General features: G+C 38.6%; 1 long non-coding RNA gene across 1 annotated transcript; it reads right to left on the reverse strand.

The window, feature by feature from the left end:
• Window positions 1–310: 310 nt before the first annotated feature.
• LOC107784143 (uncharacterized) lies at window positions 311–14760 on the reverse strand. Its single transcript, XR_001647639.2, has 3 exons — window positions 14510–14760; window positions 14339–14427; window positions 311–13431 (listed from the first exon to the last, which is right to left on the reverse strand). It is a non-coding gene; the product is annotated as an uncharacterized LOC107784143 (long non-coding RNA).
• Window positions 14761–15134: the final 374 nt, after the last annotated feature.

Raw genomic sequence — 15134 nt, forward strand, 5'->3', positions numbered from 1 at the left:
GAATGGAAAGTGTAAAAATTGACATTAGCAAACCAAGCTTGGATGTCTATTAATCAACATATTTAAAGTTCATAAAATTGGATTATGGTCATCTTGTTACTATAATTTGCCTAACAATTAAAAGACTAAGTAAGGGGCAGAGTTTGAATGGACGAGGATGGCCTTTCTTAAGTGGTGGGTCATTCACACGTCAAGGCCCAAAAATTATTTAAGTTTCATCTCCATCGTAGGCTCAAGCGGGTAGAGTACCCAGTTTAACAGCTACGAGAGAAAGAGGCTCATTAAATCATACTAGTGCAACCATGATTCATTAATCGCATAAAATAACAAGGATTTCAATAACATTCGGAATTAATTACAAACATTAACAAATAGCATTCCCAATTACAGAATAGTTTCAATTTTCTAGACTAGGAAGCTAGCCTAATGAGAATTCACCATCACATAGACAGATCACTCTCATGCCTGACGAGATCTCCAATGCCCTCAAAAGTAAAATCTAATCGAGCTCATAACTGTAGTTCTCAAAGTAATCTGGATACTCCAACTTCAAATCTCACGCCAGACAAACAGCAATATTTGTATTTCCATGTATTTAAGCATACAACTCTATATCCAATTTAGACGTCACAATAATTTGAAATTGAACTAAGTTTACAGTCAACACTTAGTAACATTCTTCATACATATATGTGAATTTTCATTGAAAGCTTAAGTTTTACATTATAGAACCATATGTACATAGCACATTCCTTGAAAAGAAACTAAAACAAACTCTGAACAAAGGGCCAAATAGAACCAGAGAAAGGTGCACAAAAAAAGCAGGAGCAGTATAGCAACCAAAGAAAACATCCTTGCTCACAAACTCCAGTACCACTCGAACCCCCAACAGATTTAAAAAAGGAGAACATAAATTGGATCTTATAAATACTTATGTTCAAAATGAGGTTAAGTGAAGTGTTCAAACACAACAGTAAAGAAAACCTCAACACCTAAAAGGAAACATAAACATTCATAATAAACAACAACTAAACACATGATAGATCACCAAATTAGTAAATGTTTATTCATTAATTCAAACTAAGTATGGAGGGTAGACATACCTAAATTGCAGAAAAATAGCAAATACATAACCAAACAAAGATTAGAGAACCAGGAGATGGACCTCAACAACTCAAGAGCAACAAAATCAGCAGCCACTCAACATATCAGCAGAATCCGGGTAAAATCAGCAGAAAGATGGAAGGAAAAAACAACTCTGATTTTTTTTTGGTGTGTTTTTCTTGTTTTTTATATCTAAATTGAAACTTAAGAAAAGGAAAAATCAGTTGCAATGAAGAAAGGGATCTGAATTTTTAGAAAGCTTTCGTGTAAAAAAAAATCAGTCTCAAAATTAGTCTAAAAAATGAAGAAAAAGTGTGAATTTCAGAGGGTATTTTCGTGTGTGTGTTTTCAGAAATCAGAGAGTGGTGTTAAGGTTCTTTCTTGGTGAGGGTCATGGCTAGGTCTAGGTTTTCTCTTGTGTATTTTGAGAAATGGAGAACCAAATAGGAGAAGAGAGCTCTGGTTGCGCCGTTTCTCTCTATTTTTTAGAGGGGGACCGATTCTCTTTTTGATCTTCTCATGGTGAAGATCTGTTGAAGGTTGAAATACCACGAAGAAGGAGTAAAACGGCGCTCTCCGGTCTAAAAGGGTAAGGGTCCATTTAGGGATTAGGTACTATTATATAGGGGTAGGGATTAGGTTAGGGGTATGGGCCTATGAATTATAGGCTTGGAAATTATGGGCTAGGTCCAAGCTGGCCCAGTCCGATTTTGAGCTTCAAAATGGCCCTTTTGCCTTTCTTTGTTTTCCTTTTCTTTTATTCGATTTTAAAATCCAATTAATTAAAATCATAAATCAATCTATTTTGTAGAAATTAAAATTCTTTATTTATTTTTAACATTAAAACAACTAATTAACTTAAAACTAAGTAAAAACACTAATTTCTAAAGACTAAAAAGTTAAATATGTAAAAAAAATTATGATTTTTTCTATGATTTTAAAATATTAAAAATGCATGAAATGCAACTAAATAAAGAAAACTTCCTAAAAATCAATAAAAATTATTTTTGGTCTACTTTTAGGAGTTATCTTCATGTAAGGCAAAAATCACGTGCTCACAACACTCGCACTCAAACTCTCTTTTCATTCTCTGTTACTTGTGATAACTATTGGTCTAGCCGGCTGAAAGCCAAGGCTGGACATTGGAACTACACCTGCTTTAAATTCTGTACTTTCTTCTTTTAACTGGTATGTCTCTAGTTAAATTTTGAAACTCAAACTCTATGTGTTCATTCCTGCACTAGTTCAATTGGCTATGTTATTCAACTTGTTTCCCTGTTTACTACTTTATTTAGCATGTCTAAATTCTGTCTTCTCTTGTTCAATGTGTAATCAACATGTCTAAACTTCACTTGGTTCTTTGATACTTGTGCAGCATGTTTACTTAGTCCCTGCTTACCCCCTCTCTCAACTGGTATGACAACGTTAGTTACTTAGTCTCCTAATGCATTTAATTGCCTAATTGTATGTCCAATTTTGTCCAACACACCCTTGTCTTCAACATGATTCTGCTACATTCTTTCTCTATGCTTTAACGGTCTATTACCATGACCGACTTGTTCACTGGACTCCTAGTTGTTCTGTGCATTTATTGTCTCAAATGTTTCCCTATTTATGTGGTTTCAACTCTATATGTTCCCAATTCCTTTCACCCCTGTTTGTAAATTTGTTGGTTAAGTGTCTGTGAATCTGGGTATTCTATGATTAATTGGTTGTTTGCTAAATTTGCTTTCCTTAGAATTGATATCAAAAGGTTCTTCTACTCTTAGTATTCTTCTCAAAATTGGTGTCACTCCTAGCATCTTCGTAAAACTTTTTTCCATTTCTGAAAACTTTTTCACTTCTAAGGTTATCTCTACACTATTTTACTAAGCTCTTCAAAATTATGTCAAGCACTTTCACTTTACTCTTAGACTATTAGGTTCTGCCCCTCTGGTGTGGGTACTGCTTAGGGATCATTGAGATTACTCTGAACTCTGGCACACTAGGGCTGGCCCTTCCACACTGCACATAACCAATCCTCCATTTGAGAAAGGTCTTGGTGTGAGCACTGCCCGGGATCCTTCAGGTCCTTAGGTAACTTTGACACACCAGGACACACTATTGGTTGTGAGATCTTTGGTTTCTGAGATTGTATTGAAGGTCTGGCATTCCTAGGTTTGCTTTGGGCTCGATTCAGGCTCCCTATAGTATAGTTTACATTTATTTATGTAATTCATTTGATCCTGTTCTTTAATAATATTCTTTGTAAACAGATATTGGGGTAATCGGTAAAACGGGGAGGATTCCTATATGAATTTTTGTGGGGAAACCGGGTAGAAATCCTGCTTTAGGTTTATATTATGATGATTTACAATAGAAATCATGCTTTAGGATTATGTTGTGCTTATCTGCAATGGGAATCATGCTTTAGGTCTGTGTTGTTTGCATTAGAAATTTTGCCTTAGAATACTCATGTTTACTGCCTTTGCACATTAGAAAAAACATTATAGTTCATCACTTCATTTCTGATTCAGCATAAGTTGTTATCACCTGGAAATCATGTCATTAAGCTACTGTTGTAATCACGCTTAATAAAATGACCGTCTCTCTCTATGCATTAGAAATCCTGCCTTAGAACTCTGTTTGCATTTGCTTTAAATCATCTCTATGTCGCTTAAATTAATAATTATCTATAAATAGGTTTAAAGACAACCCCAACACATAGATATCATGTTCTAGTATAAATATGCATGAAATCAGCTTTTGTAACATTAATCGCCTAGATCAGCATGCCTATAGGACTGAATAACTTCAAGTTGTCTTAATTAGTTTGCAGAATTATGATTGCATTTAGATCCACGCCTAGGCAAGCCTTAGGTAATTGGTGGTCATATAAAACTGTGAAATTATGCTCTGTTTATGCGTGAAACTGTCCAGGTTTAACAGATTCTAAAATCAGTAGGCAAACACGATTAGGTTTATATGTTGCATATTCTATGTTTGTGATGATCATTTAGATACCCTATTCAAGGACTTCTCTGAAATTACCTGAAAACTATGTTTAAGACGTGCTACTTATTTGTTTATGTGTGGAGGTAAATATGAGCCCCCTTAATTGTTTCTCTATTTGATAGTCCGATATATTCTTTGTTGTCGCTTAGATTTTACCCTTTAGACACCTTAAGAAAGTTTAGAACTGCCTAAAATTAGAGGTCCTAAACACCTCCAGGACCACAAGGAAGGGACGGGTAAAGCACGCTTAGAGTTCATTAATTAAAATTTCTTATATAACTGCTAAAGGGAGGGTAATGGGTAGTAAAGGATATGATGACCTGTGCACTAATGCCACGTGTAACCCCTCTATTTAAGGAAGGCTTGCCGGGTATTATACAGATATGATCCTATAGGCTAACCACCTTAGGACTTCCTTTCCTCTATTTACATATGTGTGCTTAGACTGTCTAAACTTCCTTAATTTACATATGTGTGCTTAGACTGCTTACCTACTAAATGACTAATTCACATAATTGAGTTCGGCCGGAACCCACCGTTGTGGACCGCGAGGGGTGCCTCACACCTTTCCCTCAAGGTTATTTCGAGTCCTTACCCTAATCTCTGGTAATGCAAACTGGTTATATGAGTTAATTGCTCTAGGTGCCCTAATGCACCTTAATCCATTAGGTGGTGACTCTTCAAATACCCAATTCCCAAAAGGAAACTAGTTGTTCCCAATAAATATCGAAACCCGGACTCCGCGAGGAAAAAGGGGGGCGACAACATGGCGACTCTGTTGGGGATATTTAGGCTCTTACCAGCACAAACTTATTTTTTATGAATTAGTCTTAAGCATGTTTTATCCCGTGCATCCTCCCCTTATTTGGATTTAACTGCTTATTTTCAAGCATCTATCATTTCCTTTATCTCCTGAAACTGACTTGTCTCTTCATTTTTTTTTCATAACTGTCTTTCAATTATTTAAATACCGCATTTATCATTTTTTTAACGTGCAAATACTTGACAACATGCTATTTATTGTTGCATAAAGCATGTTCAACATCATATTCCACTCGTGTGTAATCAATACTATAGCAACGCTTGATGAGTGTTTGTGCTCTTCCTATATATCACGCTTTTAAATTCGGAAAGGCTTATGTGAGGTAAAACTAGTCGATCAGCGGTGCGTTCGATGGTTCCGTGCCTTTCCCCCTCAAGTTGTCCGCTTAAGGGTCCTAGTCTAGACCCCTATATCAACCTTACTCTGATTATTTGCGCATGCATCATGGTCAAATCTAGTCGGGTTAATATGTTGTCCATATAATAATCCTTTAAGACAAGCCTCGTCCAAACGTCCATCGAGTTTTCCATAATCACAACGGATGCAATCGCGATTGTGTGCATTAATTTGGAGAAATAAGCGCCAATATGCTAATCAATGTTGTATAAATAGACGAACCTGGAGGGGGAAAGGGCCTAACCACCATTTGTTTTGCAGAAAATGAGGCACGAAGTCCCCAGATTCAGTATGGTCGGTAGCATACCTTCACTTTTGCTAGATTGGTGGAGGGATATTCCCTCAAGTGACCAAAATCATGTGAAAGGAGTCTTAGGAAATATGCCTTATCTATTGGATCTTCAGGTAAACAAAATGTTGATCGAGGCTGCCACCATGTTTTGCAACAAGGAAAGGGCTGTGTTTCGCTTTAGGGACATAGAAGTGACCCCTCTTTTTGAAGAAATAGGGGGATTTGCTGGGTTGCCTTGGGATCGCCCTAGTTTATTAGTTCCTGAAAATTGCACCACTAGAGGATTCCTTAAGATGATGGGGCTGAAGAAAAATGATGACTTGGAGTGCCTGAAAAACTCCTACATACCTTTCGACTTCTTCTATGAACGATAGAGTCACAGTAGCTCTTACCGTATCTTTGATGATGAGTTCTCAATCACCTCCTTGAGCTGGGTTCATCATAGGGTCTTCGTGTTCAATGTGTGTTTCTTGGGCATGCTGGTATTCCCGATCCAAGGAGATAAAATCCATACCAGGATGGCCATGGTGGCCAAAACTTTGATAGACGGGATCGAGGGGCAGACATATATCATTGTCCCTATGATCATTTCAGATATGTAACGGGCCTTGGAACACTGTCAGAAGGGGTTTTGATTCTTTGAGGGTTGCAATTTGTTGTTACAGGTTTGGTTGTTAGAGCATCTCCAAAGGGATCAATACCACCAAGAGTTTCCACGAAATCCGTGAATGATCACATAGCTTTCCATCACCCTAAAAGAATGACTTATATTCCAGACATGTTTGCTCAACCTAAGGATGTTGTAGGATGGGTGCAATTTTTCAACAAGTTAACTGAGGACCAGGTTCAGTGAATGTTCGAGTGGTTCCCCACCGACGAGTTCATCATCAGATCCAGGGATGTCCCACACTTGGTGTTGATTGGGTTAAGGGGAATATAGCCTTATGCTCCCCTCAGGGTCATAAGACAGGCAGGCAGGAGACAGGTCATACGACGAGTCGCTAAAATGAGTCACTTCATAGCTGATTTTCAGGGTGACGCCATCCCATATAAGAATGAAGCACAATATATGTGGACTTTGAAGATTATCATGGAAAAATATACCATCGAGCCGGACCGATATCATGCGGGTCACTCATACTTTTACCCCTCATGGTTGGATGATAACATAGCATGGATCTTCGAGCCAAGGGTTGGTCTAGGAAACATGGTCATAGACGAATTTTCCGAAGTAGAGGTGCAATATAACAAGCTGTGCAAAAGAGTTCGAGAGTCTGAAGTTGAGCATATGGCACAACATAAGGCCGATATGGAAATGATTAATAAGTGGAAAGAGAGGGCTGTTAAATCCAGTGAAAGGCTTGAATATCTGGAGTACAAATTGATGGAATTGGAGGGGAGGATAAGAAAGAGGTCACCGACAGCCAGAACGCTAAGGGAAATGAAGGAGGGCATTTGGCAAGGGCATTCTTACTGCTGAACCTGTGCGAGCTAGGAGAACTGATCGACAATAGCATCCGGTCTGGAGAGGGTCCTTCTGGGACTAAGTAGATTAGGTTTACTTGATTTTCTTTTAAATGTAATAAGGCCAAGTGTCATTAATAACATTATCTTATTTAGTGCCATTTTGGGTCATTAATAACATTATCTTATTTAGTGCCATTTTGGGTAATTTATTATTACATTAATGAAATGAGGCAATTATTGGCACTGAATTTCTCCAAGTTTATTTGTCGTTATGTCTACCTCGGGCACAATGAGGCTCCCAAATTAGGACACGAATTTACAATCCCGCAATATGTGTTTAACTACTGCAAATATTTCAAAACCCTTACTGACTTGTTTACCATTTGTTTTTCTTTATTCCCATCCCCTAAGGTTGGTTCGCACATACTGGCATCATTAGCGTATCGCACCAGATCTAGAGGCCCTCCACCTCCTCCTCCTCCAAGTAATACAAAGAGCAAAAAGAAAGCTAAAATGGATGACTTAAGTGGTATTCGAAAGGAAAATGCTGAAACTTCAGACAATCGGAGTACTCCGGCGCCAAATGATTTGGTTTTACGGTTGGAACAAAAGATACTGGAGCTACATGGAGAGCTTGAGCAGTTCCGCAACTTAGCAAACATATCCCTCAACCTGAACGTCCCCGATATCAACCAACAAAACACCAAAAACCCAGCACCTCCCCAAAATACACCAAACTAACATCATCAAAACCCTCCTGCACCGCATCAATATGCAACTCCACCTCAAAATCTCAATCCCTTACTGATACCAACTCCACCACAAAACCATCATCAACTAATCCAGTACCCACCAACCGATACCTATCACACTCCTCATAACACACCACAACCTATTCCCGGTCCTCAAAACTCAACCAACAACCACCACTACACAAAAGTCCCTGGCACTCACCAAAACAACCCTATATATGTGAAAACCGTACCTCACTCTACACCAGAATCCGCTGAGAAGGACCTGCTCATAAAGAACATGGCTAAGGAACTCAAGAAATTGACAAGTCGAGTTCAGGGTGTCGAACGAGGCAAAGGGATAGAAGGTTTGAATTATGAAGACCTATGCATACAGCCGGATGTAGAACTGTCAGAGGGTTACAAACCCCCAAGTTCAAGATATTTGACTGTACAGGTGATCCCAGGGTTCATCTAAGGACCTATTGTGACAAACTTGTTGGGGTCGGAATGGATGAAAAGATCCGGATGAAACTTTTTATGAGGAGTCTTACGGGAGATGCTTTGTCCTGGTACATCAGCCAGGATCCTAAGAAATGGTCCAACTGGGTAAGTATGGCGTCTGATTTCATGGACCTATTCAGGTTCAACACAAAAAATGCACTAGATGTTTTCTACATTTAGAACCTCAAGAAGAAGCCCACCGAGACTTTCTGCGAGTATGCTACTCGTTGGAGGTCAGAAGCGGCCAAAGTCAGGCCAGCTTTAGACGGGAACAAATGAACAAATTCTTTGTCAGAGCACAGGATCCGCAATACTATGAAAGGTTGATGGTTATTGAAAACCATAAGTTCTCTGATATCATCAAACTTGGTGAAAGGATCGAAGAAGGCATTAAGAGCGGGATGGTAACAAACTTTGAGGCACTACAGGCCACGAACAAAGCATTACAATTAGCTGGCATATCAAAGAAGAAAGACGTGGGGGCAGTAATGGTAGCCGAAGGCCCAAAATCTCCACTCACATACCAAACACCTCTGCCCACATACCAAACACCTCCACCCACATACCAACCCTCATCTCCCAGATATTCCCAACCAGCCACTGCCTATCACACATATTACTCCCCACCATTTCATTTCCAGTCACCTCCAACTCGTCAAAACTACCCAAGACCCCAACCTAACTTTGATCGTAAACCACCTAGACAATTCATAGCTATTGTTGAGCCCATCAACCAGCTGTATGAAAGGTTGAAGGTCGCTGGTTACGTCTCATATTCCCGCTGTGGCAGTGGAGAACTCATCCAATGGGTCAACCCAAACAAAATCTGTACATATCACTCCGGTATGAAGGGGTACACTATAAACGAGTGTCGAACATTGAAAGATAAAATGCAGACACTGATTGACAATAAGGTCATACAGGCAAAAAAAAGTTGCACCTAATGTCCGCAACTATCCTCTCCCAAATCATATGGGCGGTGGAATACATGTGATAGAGATGGATTAAGAATGGGATCCTGAGGGGTCAATCGGGCTTATTCAAGAAGGCGATAACATTAAACCTGCAGTCACACTCACTCCTATTGTAGTACAGGCGCAGTCGCCAGCCGAGGTTGAGGTAGCCACATCGGTTCCATTTGAGGTTGAGGTAGCACCACCTGCAGCCACACCTATTCCATTTGATGTAGAAGTGGCCACACATTTCATAGTGACAGTATCAATCACACCTCCTTTCGATTCAAAAGCAATACCCTGGGATTACTTCGCCGAAGCTAGGCGAAAGGGAGAGGCAAAGATGGAAGAAGATGATGCTGCACAAGGAATGACCAGGACCCGAAGGGTTTATACACCTGAACACTTGGGAGGATCAGTAAGGAGGCCACTACCAAGCCACCCGTCATTGAAACAGGGCCAGATGATCTTTGGAGGAAAGTACAAGCGAGGGAATACTCCGTCATTGATCATTTGAACAAAACCCCTGCTCAGATATCCATCCTATCACTGTTGCAAAATTCAGAGGTGCACAAGAATGCTTTGATGAAGGTGTTAAACGAAGCCTACGTACCCAACAATATCACCTATGGAGAGATGGCCAACATGGTAGGGCAGGTGCTGGAAAGTCATAAGATAACCTTCCACGAGGATGAACTACCGCCTGAAGGGTTGAACCATAACCGAGCATTGCATATCACGATACAATTTGAAGACAAATTCTTTGCCAGAGTCCTGATCGATGGAGGTTCAAGCCTCAACATTTGTCTGTTGGATGCTCTGAAAAGATTGGGCAAATGTTTCCATGAAATACGGGAAGGAAGCATGAACGTGAAAGTCTTTGATGGGTCTCAAAGGGCCCCAATTGGGGAGATTAATCTTGGTCTGCAGATGGGGCCAACTTGGTTCGACGTTGAATTCCAAGTGCTTGACATAACAGCTTCATACAATCTTCTGTTGGGACGACCTTAGATACATACCGCTGGGGCTGTGGCTTCCACACTACACCAGACCATGAAATTTGAAGGAACCATCAGGAAGTGATCATTCATGGAGACAGGAGTAACCCCATTTACACCAGTCAAACCATCCCGGTTATCAGGAACAGAAAAAGGCTAGGAGGAGAAACTTATCATCACATCAAACATATCAATACCATTGAGAAAGACAAATGGTGGAGTAACAAAATAGAAAGCATACTAGCATGGTCTGGGTATAAACCCGGCAAAGGGCTTGGGAAGAATCTCCAGGGCATTACCAAACCAATACAGCTAAAATGTCATGGTACTACCTTCGGGCTCGGATACTAGTATACATGGCAGGAGTATGATGATTGGTCGCCTCTATGGCATGGACCTTATTACCCTTTCGAGCAACCAGTGCAACATCTGGGTCAGACTTTTCACCAGGCTAATACAATATGGGGAACCGCAGAAGAGAAAGCATTAGTTGGGCTAAGAAATTTATTCCTAGAAGATGAGGATATGGATTGCAGTGCAATAATTGAGGAGGAGGAGGAAGAAGGCCTCACCATTCAGACTATGGAGAAGGGAGTTGTTCTTAAGAACTGGACTGCCACACCATTCCGGGCCCGCCGAGTCCCTTGGTAGCTTGGCAATCGACCTAATTTAATTCCTATAGCCATGCTAGTCATTTAAGATATTTTCAGTAATTTTGTTTTAAAGACTCACTTGTTTCAAAATAATTGCTCGATTCATCGAGCCATGCCTGTTTTAGATGCTTTCAGTTTTAATCAATGCATTACTATTTATTATTCATTATTATCTTCCACACTTTTCTTTCTACAGCGTTATTATTAATTAATAATTTTCCTGATGAACCGGTGACTGTGACATGTAATTAGACAATGCAATATAAAGATAGTGACTCGGAGGAAGAAGATGAAATACCTGAGGAGGTTGTCAGAGAAGTTGAGAACTTTGAGAATAAGCCTAAGTCCAACCTGGATGGAACCGAAGCAGTAAATTTGGGAGACGCCGAAACGGTCAAGGAAACTCGCATAAGCATTCACTTATCACCGACAGAGAAGGAGGAGTACATCCATTTATTGAAGGAGTATGAGGTTATCTTTGCATGGTCATATGATGACTTGACCGGTTTGAGCACGTCCATAGTGGCTCACAAGTTGCCTACCAATCCAATATGTCCGCCCGTGAAGCAGAAACTCAAAAAATTCAAACCAAATATGAGCCTGAAATCGATTATTCATTCACTCACGAGCCCGATTATGTAATTTGTTTTGAAATTCGACCCCAATTTGAAATCTAAATCCCAATTTTACAAAAATCCCTAATTCTACCCAAACCCCCAATTTCCACCATGAACACAATAGATTTTAGGTTGAAAACTTATGAAATATATTGAAAGATTGAAAGAAAATATATTAAAATCACTTACCAATGGATTGAGGAAGACGAGTTCTTTGAAAAATCGCCTCTAGGATTTTCTAGTTTTTAAAATTTGTAGAATGAACAAAAATCCCGTCTAACTCCTATTTGTTCGGTTGCATATGTTGCATTTGCGACCAGGGGTTCGCAATTGAGAACCCCCGCAAATGCGAAGAACACCTCATAATTGTGAAGTCTTCGCACCTCTGCTTTCATCACATTTGCGATGAAATGTTCGCAATTGCGACCTCTTGATCACAAATGCAAACTCTTGCTGACTCAGGCACTCTTCGCAAATGCGAAGAAATTGCTCGCAAATGCGAGTATGACAGGATTTGGGATGTTCGCGAATGCGAAGACTAATTTTGCAATTGCGAAATCAGAGACTAGTACCAGAATCTGCAGAACACCAGCTAAGTTTTCTAAGTCTAAATCACTACGTAGCCTATCCGAAACTCACCTGAGCCCTCGGGGCTCCAAACCAAACATGCACACAAGTCCAAAAATATCATACGAACTTGCCCGTGCAATCAAATCGCCAAAATAACACCTAGGACTACGAATTGAGCACCAAATCAATGGAAATTTTTAAGAAAACTCATGAACTTCTATTTTAACAAACGGACATCCGAATTACGTCAAACCAACTTTGTTTCTCACCGAATTCGACAAGCAAGTCACAAATATAGTAATGGACCTATACCGAGAACCGGAACCAAAACACGGACCCAATATCAATAAATTCAAACATATGTCAAACTTTCAAAGTCATTAAACCTTTAAACCTTCCAATTTCAACAAAAAGAGATAACTCGAGCTAGGGACCTACCAATTCGATTCCGGGCATACGCCCAAGTCCCAAATCACGATATGGACCCATCGGGACTGTCAAAATACGGATCCGGAATCGTTTAATCAAAGCATTGACCGAAGTTAGCTCAAATGGATTTTAAGGCAAAAATGTCATATTTTATCAATTTTTAACATAAAAACTTTCCGAAAAAACACCTGGACTACACACACAAATCAAGAAGGGTAAAATGAGATATTTGAGGCCTCGAAACAAAGAATTAGGTTCTAAAATACTAGATGACCTATCGAGTTATCACACTATATGTGATTCCCACCTTGTTTTCCTTTTTGTCGGTATCCAACTCATAGTAGGAATAAGGTACCTTTTTCTATTTCCATCTCAAACAAAAAATACTACTATATAGTAAAGGAGCATTTGCAACTCGAAATTGACCAAGAGAAGGATCCTTATATCTTCATTTATATATTGTCCTTTTCAACCACTATAATTTTGATAACAATGGCATTTTCATTAGTTTTTCAAGGGTAATCAGGGTATTAAAGAAAAGGGGGAATTTAAAAAAAAATGATTATGCTAGGTGCAACATGATCAAAATGTAGGCTGCTATCAAAGATTTTCGATTCATTCATTTCCCCAAGAAAGTAAACATAGATTTGAAGATACAATAATAACGTAGAGAGGGAAAAAGAGAGAGAGACGGTATGACCTGGAATTGGATTAATCCTCGCTTAGCAATTTCGTTCAGGCCGCATGAGTTTTTCGACTAAAGAGACATGAGAAATTTTCTGTTTGTCAATTGGTTTGACAAATACGAATCGAGTTAGTCAAAGCTTTGCGGTGAAACATCATTTTAAGCTTCAATTACCAATCTAGATATCAAGCAGTTGGCCTAAATTGCCTGTCATCCTAACAAAACAAAAAAATATCTTTCATTAGCTTTTCTTAATAATATTTTAATCAAATACCTCAAGAAATATATATCAGCGTAATTACCAAAACAAACTCAATACAAACAGCACAAACAATAATAGATATTAATAACATAAAAATCTCAATTAATGATTCACACTTTAGAAAATAGTAGATCATTTAAACGCGAGTAGAGGATAATTTTAACACCGCCGGGGATACAATAACACCATGAATATACCACAAAATATTCATAAAGTTGATCTATTAAGCCTCCATGAGAACTTCGCATACATCATCTTCCAATTGAAGAAAATAAGATCAGTCAAAACATCAAATTTCCTAAACCAATATCCCCACATGATTTTAGATGGCTATATACTAATGCATTACATATCTTTTTCCATTTATCTTGCAAGTCAAAGCGAGCATAGAGAGCCAAAATAGACAAATATAAGAAATTTTTGCATGCTTGAAGTCATTTTCTGGTGCATCAATGTTTAATGTTATCGTTCTAGTCTGAGGATGAATACATGATGGAGGAGGAACTAGAAATCATATCAGGTTATTAACATCCAATTAAAAGCTATAAGAAAAGAAGCTACATAAAGTAAAAAAGAAAACCATATTTTTTTAACAATGAGAGCTAAAATTAGCCATCATGATGCCTATATATGTTGAAAAACATTACTCAATAAATTACAAGCTAAACTAAAATTACTAAGTATAAATATAATATACTACTGAAAGAAACTTCCTAAAGAAGATGACACAGATCATTCGTGAAATTACAAGAAAATAAGCTTAAAACATAATTAACATAGAATGAATGAAGCATAGTTAAAGAGTGTAAGATGAACTTTTCCAATAATTGAGACCATCGACAGGTTAACTGCGAACTTACTCGAAGAGAACCATCACAGTCTAAACTTCTATCTGAACTGCTAAATCCCAAACCTGGCTTCTTCTCTGCTTTGCTGGAAATTGCGATACCTACGGAAAACTCGATTATCAAAAACAAACACATGTATGGACTCCGTAGCACAAATTAGAATCAAAGAACAGCATAATCTACCTTTTTCACGCCATCAAAGACCATAATAACAACAATCCCGGCACTCTCACAAAAGAAAAAAACAATCACACTTCAAAACAAATAGATCCAATACTGAAAGACTGAAGAAGAAGAAGAGAAGCGCAGAAAAAGGTTGAGAACTCACCAAACGGAGATATGGCACTTCCAAGCAGGGAAGGAATAACAAAGGAAAACCCAAAGAGCAAGAAAGAGTAGCGGAGGAAGAGAATTAAAGAGACTAATTGTAAGACCCAAATACTGCTGTTAATGTTGTATAAGTGGTAAAGATAAATGGGATCCACGTGTCTATTCACCAATGAAATAGGCCAAGTATAAAGTACAGTATACATTACCTTTTGTACGACACCTTGTTGCACTGTTCGTACACTTCATGTCACCATGCGAAATCCCAACCTTAGTGTCAGAGGTAGCCCGACAAATTTTGTGGGCTAAAGCCAAATTTTACGAGAGACTTTAACTTTTTAATTTTTTTAATTATATATTTGAAGTCTTTTTTTTAGCTTTTTTTAGATACAAAGTTATTTATTTTTTTATAATCAATAATTCCTAATAAGTATTTCTCAATTGACAATATAACTAATCTACTTAACATTTCTTGTGGCAT

Source organism: Nicotiana tabacum, chromosome 3 (assembly GCF_000715075.1).
Source record: "Nicotiana tabacum cultivar K326 chromosome 3, ASM71507v2, whole genome shotgun sequence".
NCBI classification, from domain to species: domain Eukaryota; kingdom Viridiplantae; phylum Streptophyta; class Magnoliopsida; order Solanales; family Solanaceae; genus Nicotiana; species Nicotiana tabacum.